The sequence below is a fragment of the Daktulosphaira vitifoliae genome, unplaced genomic scaffold (assembly GCF_025091365.1).
Source record: "Daktulosphaira vitifoliae isolate Bord-2020 unplaced genomic scaffold, ASM2509136v1 Scaffold_1, whole genome shotgun sequence".
In the NCBI taxonomy this organism is placed as follows: domain Eukaryota; kingdom Metazoa; phylum Arthropoda; class Insecta; order Hemiptera; family Phylloxeridae; genus Daktulosphaira; species Daktulosphaira vitifoliae.
The window spans coordinates 65300107-65310050 of NW_026099572.1; the positions used below are offsets into that span (position 1 = coordinate 65300107).

Sequence of the window (9944 nt, forward strand, 5' to 3'; positions counted from 1 at the left end):
TTGTTTGAAGTGCGTCTTCAAATTCTGATTTTAGACTCCTTGTATCTGCATTTGAATCAAAGTCACCGTCGGTTGGATTAAGAACGAGTAAGTCGGTGTTTTCTTCTTCTCCATATAGCTCTTCTACGTATTATTTCCATCTATTCGTTATCGCTATTTTATCTATAAGTAAATTTCCCTCTTTATCCTTTAAGTGTTTGCATTGTGACTTTTTTTCATTGAAGTATCGTTTGATAAGTTTATATGCTTTATCCTGTTGATTATATTTCATCATATTGTCTATTTCTTCACAATTCTTTTCGATCCACATCTCTTTGGCTTTTTTTGTTTCACGGATTGTTTTATTTCTTAACATCTTATATTGTCTTTTACTTTCTTCATCTGTTTTGTTTTTAAGCAATCTTTTTTCTATATCTTAAACTATTTCCATTGTTATCTATTTGAGTTTCAGAGCTGGTTTCTCCCTAGTTAATATTTCTTCTGCAGATTGGACAATAGATTCTTTTATGCGACGTCAACCATGCTCTATATTATTACAATCATACTTTTGGTGTCAAGTTTTTCTTTGCATTTCTTTTCGAACAGTTTTTTTATTTCTGGTTGTTTTAGTTGACACAAATTCCATTTATGCCCTTATTTTTTGGTTTTTCTAACTTCTTGAATTTCAATACGGACTTAATCATTACCAGATTGTGGTCACTGTCAATATCCGCTTCTGGGTAGGATTTACTCTATTTGATCTGGTTTTTGTATCTAATCTTTACCAGGATATAATCTAATTGGTATCTGTTAATATCACCTGGCATTTTATACGTATAGCGTCTTTTTTTATGATTCATGAATAAAGTATTGGTTATAACTAAATCATGTTGTCTACAGAATTCGACAAGACGATCACCTCTTTCATTCCTTATTCCGAGTCCGTATTTACCAACTTCTCTGCCGTCTGTATTTTCACCCACAATCTTATTCCAGTCCCCCATGATAATTACATTTTCCTTAGTATTTGTGAGATTAATGAGTTCTTCTATCTTTTTGTAGATCTCTTCTACTTCTTCATCGTTTGCTTGTGTTGTGGGCATATATGCTTGTATAATTGCGATATCATTAGGAATAGATTTTAATTTGATCAATATCAATCTATCATCGTAAGCAATGTGACTTCTCCTACATTGTGCCCATTTTTTATTCAGAATAATGCCAACTCCATTTCTTCCATTATCACCACCGGAGTAGACGACTCTGTAGTCTCCCGATATAAAGTCACTTTGACCATTCCATTTCATTTCACTTCTCCCAAAAATATATTAATTTTGAGACGTTTCATCTCAATCTTGAGATTTTCTAGTTTCCCTGTTTGTAACAGGGTTCTGACATTCCATGTTCCTATCATACTACAAGGATTTCGCTCGGTGACGATCTGAGGTACCTTGTTTGGCCTCCTGTCGGGAATAACCTTTCCGATAAGGTCGTTTCCATACATTATATCATTTATTGTGCTGGTCATTTGTTAATTGGCTAAGGAGATTAATGTGGTGGCTTCCTTTTGCCTTCCACATCGCAGCATAGTAGTATGGTCTCCATGCACGCCTACTACTTCTACCTGGCTATATCTGTACCTGCTTACAAAGCATCCACCTATAGCCAGTACTGAAGGCGCTGCTGCACACCTTCAGGTCCATTTTTGTCGCCTCTTACGACAGGTATAGACTACCATGGGTGTATTCTGGCAGCCACCCACGGGGTTATAACTACTACTATCGGTGGTTAAAACTAAGGGAAACTTTGGGTTAAATGGAACTAACAACTGGCTATTACACTTTAGCCTGGTGAAATGCTTCTTCGCATTCTATTGACCATTCCCTACTAGTATTAATCTTTGTCAATTCATATAACGGAGCTAACAAAGTTGAGGACATTAGAATGAACTTATTATAATAATTTATTGACCTTAAAAACGACTTTAATTGCGATATATCACTAGGTTATAATGCACCTAGGTTTAGGTGCATTCATTACTGCATCTAATTTATTTTTACCTGGGTGAATACCATCTTCGTCCATAATATGACCTAAAAATTTCACACTAGTACAATACCATTGACATTTACTAAAATTAACTTTTACTCTATGTGCATTTAACCGCTGAAATACTTTGTTTACCATTTCACGACAATTTTGTTCATTATTACCACCACCAATAATGATATCGTCCAAATATACTTGTACATTAGGAATATCTAACAATAAATTTTCCATTGTTGCTTAAAATTTAGACGGTGCTGACGCAATACCATAGCATAACCTATTATATTGATACAGGCCTTTATGTGTGTTAATAGTAAGCATCGCGTGACTACTAGGTGCAACTTTTAGCATCAGATAGATCCACTACAGTAAATACTTTACAATTACATAGCTCATTGAATACCTTATCAACTCTAAGAAGTGAGTGTTGGTCCACTCTTAAAGCTGGATTTACAGTAATTTTAAAATCAACACAAATACAAATCTTACCATTATTTTTTGGTACAACTACTATGCGTGATGCCCAATCACTACTTACTACTTTAGAAATTATATTTTTGCGTTCTAAACGGCTTAATTAATCTTCTTTTTTTGATCTAAGTGCGTATGGTAATTGATATGCTCTATGAAATCTTGGAACACAGTTATCTTTTAAAGTTAAATTTACTTCATACCCAATAATACTATCATCCAAATTATTATTATTAAAAATGACATACGGAAAATTTCTTTTAATTTCATCAACAAATTTATTTTTATTCTCTATTTTGCTTATAAGAAACTGATTTTCTCATTGATTCACCTCACTCGTTACTCTAATGAACATTTTCTTCCAATCAGGAGAAAATATATTTTTTTATATTCTATATAAATTCTATATATTCAATTCCTACCTAATAAACACTTACTAACATTTCAAAGTAAAATTGTATAATATCAAATCAAATTCGACAATATACTTTAAAAATATTAGAAATTAATGATTTTAATTGTTTGTATGGTTAAGCTGGTTAAGCTACTTGTTATTTGATTAAGGGATTTTTTTTCAATTTTTGAGGGTAATATCTTCAACTAAATACGAATTGTAATTATTTGAGGTATCGTTGAAAAAAGTAGGTTAAGTAAGGGTTGGAAAAATAAATCGCAGTCACAAAAAATTAAGTGTTAGTTATTAACATCTTATGTCAAACTTAATGTGGTAAAAGTATTGTTAGTTCGTTATATTTTGCTGAATTTCTGAGGGGTTAATATAAAAATAGAAAGTTGACTTCCCAAGCCATCTTCTAAGTCCACCTATGTATGTAGCCCTCTTATACCTTAGATAAGAAGTTAAGATGAGTTCATTTATTTTGGGTTTCCACGTTAAAAGAAATACTATCGTAAAATAAAAATAGAAAAGTTGGTTTATTGTCAAGTTGAAAATTTAAAATAAATATTCAAAAAATTACTATGTGTTAGAGTTTCTTTGTAATATTTACATTAATATTCATATTTTAGTAAAACATTTTGTTCTGTAAATCATTATTGTATTGTGTTTCTCAAATTTTAAGCGTATTGTATAGGCAATTTAGTCAAAGATTATTCCACAACACTGTAAAGAAAAATAAATAATAAAAAACGGTAGCACAGTGGGGTTGAGGCACAGTGGGGTTGAGGCACAGTGTGAACGAGTCATAGATGGGACAAGTATAGATGATNGGGGTTGAGGCACAGTGTGAACGAGGCATAGATGGGACAAGTATAGATGATATCTGACAGTGATTAAAATCACTATCATAAGAAACTCTTCGATGCAAATCTGTNGTGAACGAGTCATAGATGGGACAAGTATAGATGATATCTGACAGTGATTAAAATCACTATCATAAGAAACTCTTCGATGCAAATCTGTAGATAGTTTTAAATTTAAGAAATTGATGGATAATTACAAAAGCAATATCAACTTATATTTCCTTAATTATACCCAGATTAGTAATTATTTTATTTTATATTCTTTTTATTTATATTGATGTTTTTATGGAGTATAATTTTTAGAAAATTTAAATAAAGCTTAAAGGTGTTAATTAAACCCACCTATCCCAATTTTGTAACTACTATGTTCTAAAATTCTAATTCTTACAAGTTCATAAATATTAATTTAATTATTGTTTTACACAAATAAAAAAAAACATTTAAAGAAAAATTGTCCTTCAGTTTTACACAATTGTTATCGTTGAAAGTATTATTTTAAAATATGAAGCGATGGAATCAATGATGACTAAGGTAATGTATGTAACTTTTCTAATTGTTTTTCTAGGTGCAAAAGTAATTTTTATATAATTGTACTCAAGTGTAACATTTGATAAATAGAAATATAAGAATGAGTAATCAAATAATATTTTAATAACATCATGAAATCGTAAAATAAATACAAACTATTTATTTATATTTAAACTAAATGTATAAGATAATAATAATAAAACAATCACTTTAACTATTTTTCTAAGCTTACTATTTACATACAGTTCATTTTATGACTAATTTGATACACTTATTATAAAATAATATTGTAGCAAAATTGTTTGAAATATTATAATGATTATAAATAATGCATCATATTTTTCAACATCTATACACTTTGTTTTTACAAAATTTTAATGTTTTATATATGTAGACAATTATAAAAATATATTGAATACATTTAGACATTATACATTCATGCAAACTTAAAAATTATAAAAAAAATACTATTCCTAGAAATATAACTAAATAAACTAATTTCAAGATGCTGTCTTTAATATTAAAAGAAATGCAGTGAAATTAATAAATTAAAAATAAAACATATTTGTATAATTGTTTTATAATGATTATATCAAGCAAACGTAACTGAAACTTAAACAGTGAAAATTTAATCATTCTAAACATTTTGATTGATAATTTTTATTATACACATTAACATACATATTTATTTTGTCGATGATACTGTATTGCGAAATAAAATTATTATTATTTTATGTATAATTATTATATATAATAATATATGTGTATATACATGTTTATTTATTCTATAATTCAAGAAAAATATAATTGTATTATGTAATTTTATTATTCAATCCAATAGCAACCCAAAATTGTATGTTAAAAATTTAGTGGAACTCATTTTGTATTTTATGAATAAGTAAATTTGTAACTTTTTTTATATTACATTTCTCTATTGTAATATTACAACCATCATCATAGCCATACTTAATTGGAAGGCTACACAAAATGTCATCAAAAAATACCCAATCTATTTTTTTCTGAATGAAATTTTCATTTTCTGCCCCAATAACAATAATTTTTATACCTGATAGCTCATACATCTTAATAGCAATATTTTGTACAATTTTATTAAAAATACCTTTACAGTTTTCAATATTAGAAAAATCTTTGAATTTTATTATTGAATCTTTTATATTATTAAAGCAATCAAATGCAGCATTATATTTTTCAATATAACTCTTAATTATACTTACTGTTTCTTTTATACTTGAAAACATTTTAGAATTGGTAATTTCGTTTGAAATATTCAAACTATAAAAGTACAATAGTAAAAACAAAAACTTTAAAGTCCGTTTTTGAATTGCTAGTTTATAACAATACATTGCATCTTCAGTAAATTTATATTTTCCACTTATCTTATTTCTACTAAGTATCATAGAAGCGCACATATTAAAACCATTTACAACAACTAATTCATTTAAAATTTTTTCCGTCCAGGGTAACTTATACAAGTAAAAAGCGTCAAACTCTACTTGTATTTTAAAAATAAGTAAATCTGTTACTTTTTCTATATCATTTTTCTTTAATGTACCCTTACCAATATCAGGATAAATATCAGATGGAATGCAATTAATAATGTTTTCTAGAAATTCCCACTTTATTTTTTCTTGAATGAATGGATCTCCATTTTCTGCATCAATATCAAATTTTCCACCTGATAGCTTATTCAACTTAATAGCAATTTTTTGTCCAATTTTGTTAAAAATACTTATACATTTGTCGTTATTTGAAAAATCTTTGAAGTTATTTAATAAATCTTTTATATCAATAAAGCAGTTAATTGTAAAATTATAAAATTTAGTATTATATTTTTCAATATCTTTATTCATTATACTTATTGCTTCTTTTATACTTGAAAATATTTTAGAATTGCTACTCTCTTTTGAAATATTTAATCTATTGATGTATAATAATACAAACAAATACTTTAAAGACCGTTGTTGAATTGCTAATTTATAACAACCTAGTCCTTCTTTAGTAAAATCTTTAGCACTAAAATTTTTCTTAACTAGATCTGTAGCCTTTTGAATGTAACCATTTAAATAAACTGGTTCATTTAAAATACTATTCACCGTAGGTAAATCTTTAAAACAAGAAATTATATTAAAAATATTAAGAGTAATAAAACATATCAATTTAGTTTTCATTATTAAAAAAATAAGTAACTTTGTCGATTTTTTAAGTTTGAATCTACCACTTAAATAAACTTGAGTATTTTTTATTTGTAATTGAGAAACTAAAACAGATAACGAAAAAAAAATCTGTGCTCTATATATATGATGAAATTTGTTTGCTTTAATCTATTGGTTTATTTTATTTACTGTAAAAGTATGTTAAAATACTAAGTAAGTATATTTAATAACACTGCACATCACTGTATCCCCCTAACTGATCTACTATATCAAAAATGTATTATATTTTAGTACATCTATACAAATTTAAATTTATTAGTGGTAGAATTACAATATTATTAATTATTGTCAATATCGGGGACATATTAAGAGGGTGGATTTTTGCCCCAGATCCAGTGCTATCAATATTTTTTAAAACTGATTTCTTACCTTTGCTGTTTAGCAAAATATATTCTCTAGCCCCATTTCAAAATTTAAATAATAAATATTGAATAAGCCCCTGGCGATACCTTATTAAATAAATTAGTCAATGAGATACTCAATACATTATACTTTTTTTTTTAATTTTCCTGATTTAATAATAAAACGTTAAGTTTTTTTACTATAGTTATTTTGCCACTTTTGTAATTTTACTCAATTTTGCTGTATGTTCCATTATTGTAAACACTTATTAATTAAGGAATATAACAATTCCATATAATTTTCTCAGTTTAACAGGTCGATAACATCGAATACAATTATGCTGAATCTAAAAATACATTCTATAATAAATCTATTATAACTAATAAAATTTATAACATCATGAAATAATTATTCTTTTAGGTTTGTATATCATGTACAATATACATTTTATAACGTGATTATAAGATCTAGATTATTAAATCGATAATTGGAAAAAGTTTACATCTTCAGAATAATTTACTATAAATTACTATTTTTTTATTAATATATAGTATTTTACAATTAATAAAAAAGAACATAATTTTAAGAAAATTTGGAAGATTGTTAATAAACAATGGAAAATGTAAAAAAGAAGATATTATAACATTAAAAAAAATGAAATATTATTTTTATATCACAAAATAAATAAAATATAAATCAAAATACATCAGCAAGGATAATACCACGTCTTCTGAATTATACTGTCAGTAGTATGGGCACTAATTGGACTTGAGGTGTTGGTACGATATCTGGTTTACCTATGTTCGTAACATGTTCTTGAGATAAGCGCAGTTTTTCCCCTATCTTGAAAAAATATCTTACGGAACACAGCTGCGACGAGATACAAATCACATACCAGAAAACTTTTAAATTGGTGTTTTACCCAACACCATAAGTGCCTAGGATAACGTTATGATGCAAAAATGTATTTATTTAAATTACGCATATTGAAGAGTTTATACACGGGTTGTTATCAATAATAATATAATAGATGGCATACAAAAGTTCTTATCCTTCTATTTTAAGAAAAATCACTTAAAATTATCTAATCTAATAATAAATGCGTGGTTTAACAATTTTTAGACTAACTAATGTATTTTATTAATTTAAAATCATTTCAAATTATTGTTTAGATCTTAACATTATTGGCAATGTTAAACATAAACTATTTTGTGATGAGTTTATTTCAAAACCTTTTGAATTTCTTGTACTGTTAGTTTGAACTAAACTTAAATATGATTTCTACATAATAAATTGTTATATTTTTTAGTAAAATACGCTAAAAACTTGGAATTCATCATAACATTAATAAATAAGTACTCTTAGAAATTTTTTATTTATGTCAACATATTATTATTTATAAATATTCAAATATATTCGTCATAGTGCAAAGAATAAATGAAGCTAAACAAGCAATTGGTTATTGATGTATTCAAATTAATAATTAAACTTGTAAGCTAAACTCACATTTAACCAGCTTAACTTAACAAGAACCCGAGGAGGGTTCATCATGGTGCGAAGCAAGCCAAAGGCAATAATAGAGCACCATAGATTTTGTACTTTATCTTAGGAATAAAGGGTTCTATGAAAATTTTTTGAATTAGTATAACAATTATTAAAATTTATTCTATATTATAATATAAAGTTGTCATAAACAGAACAAAATAAAATTGAAAAAAATGTTTAATAAAACCACAGATCAAAATACACTAAACTAAATAAATTTATGGATCAGACATAATAAGAGGAAAATATACATAATAAAAACACTACAATAAAATATTAAGGTAAAAAAAAACAAAATTAGTTATTGAGTTATGGTTAAGGATTTAAAAAAAAAATTCATAAAATGTTTAAAATTATAAAGGTGACTACATAAATCATAAAATAGAAACATAAATTAAAACTTATGTATAGGTTAACTAACCTATACAGTCATAAATAAAAATAAAAAAAACGTGACCCTTATGGTCAAAAAACAAAAAAAAAAATAATGAATTAGAATACGTACACTATGCGAAAATTCAAAAAGATAAAATTTACCTCATAACAATTATCGGATATTGAGATGTCCAATAAGTGGTTATATGTAGCTATTTGTGCCATAAATGGCAAACGAAATAATACATTTTTTATTTCTCCATCATGAATTTGCACAGCCGTCAATAAAAATGTTGAATTAGCTTGAGCGAGCACTGCATCACTTAAGTTCTCCCCATTAATAAGAATAAACCACTTTGTAATATGTTCTAGTGACAGCGTCACGTCCATCGCCGAGCTTAAAGTGTCAACTTCAAAAGTAGGGTGGGTCTATTGTTGCGTAAAAATCCCCGTCACAAGTGACACACCACGGTGGCATAAACGTGACCCAACATGGCGCAAGTCACATACTACTTTCTTGAAAGTTTATTCGCGATCATGATGTAGGGCATTTTGGCTGCGCATGAGTCTCGAATAATCGGAAATGCAAATGTAATGGGATTTGTCTGAGTCGTCGATTTTCAACAGGCTAAAATGATCCCGTTGCTATTGGTCAGAGATTCAAAGCGGATACACCGACCACTTCTTCTTGAAATCGCCCCATTCCAAGTCGTACACGTCGACGGTAATATCCCTAAGAATACTGTTGACAGGCATTTAGGCTCAATCCCTTAAACGGATGTGATTTGATTTTTTAAATGACTAAAATCATTTTTATTTATTTATGGTATTATTATTATAGTCAATTACAATATTTTCTAATAATGTGTTTGAGCCGGTCGATAAGGTGTGACATAACAGCTGATAACTAGTTCTTATCAGCCATTTTCAGCACCTAACAATGACTACACCAGTTGAAAACCCAAGTAGTTTGCACGACAATGTTGTGTCTGTTGGAATAGGCGTTTTGTTTATTTTTTACACAGCGTAAAGTACGTACGGAATTTGTGTTATTTGCCTGTGGTTAATTATTTTCGTTTCTATAATTAAAAATATTGGTGTTCTAAAAGATAAAATATTCGACGGTTTAAATTAATCTTTTAAATTACTGTTGTTTTTTAT

At 27.5% G+C, this 9944-nt stretch overlaps 2 protein-coding genes across 2 annotated transcripts in view; one reads left to right on the forward strand and one right to left on the reverse strand.

Moving 5' to 3' along the window:
* The window catches only part of LOC126896261 (uncharacterized), a 162240-nt gene that overhangs the window by 9454 nt on the left and 142842 nt on the right, over nucleotides 1-9944 (reverse strand). The gene's annotated exons all lie outside the window — the stretch shown is intronic.
* The window catches only part of LOC126896244 (nose resistant to fluoxetine protein 6-like), a 173506-nt gene continuing 173357 nt past the window's right edge, over nucleotides 9796-9944 (forward strand). The window contains exon 1 of the mRNA XM_050668879.1: nucleotides 9796-9814. The gene's annotated coding sequence lies outside the window, so the exon portion shown is untranslated. The remainder of the gene's footprint in view (nucleotides 9815-9944) is intronic.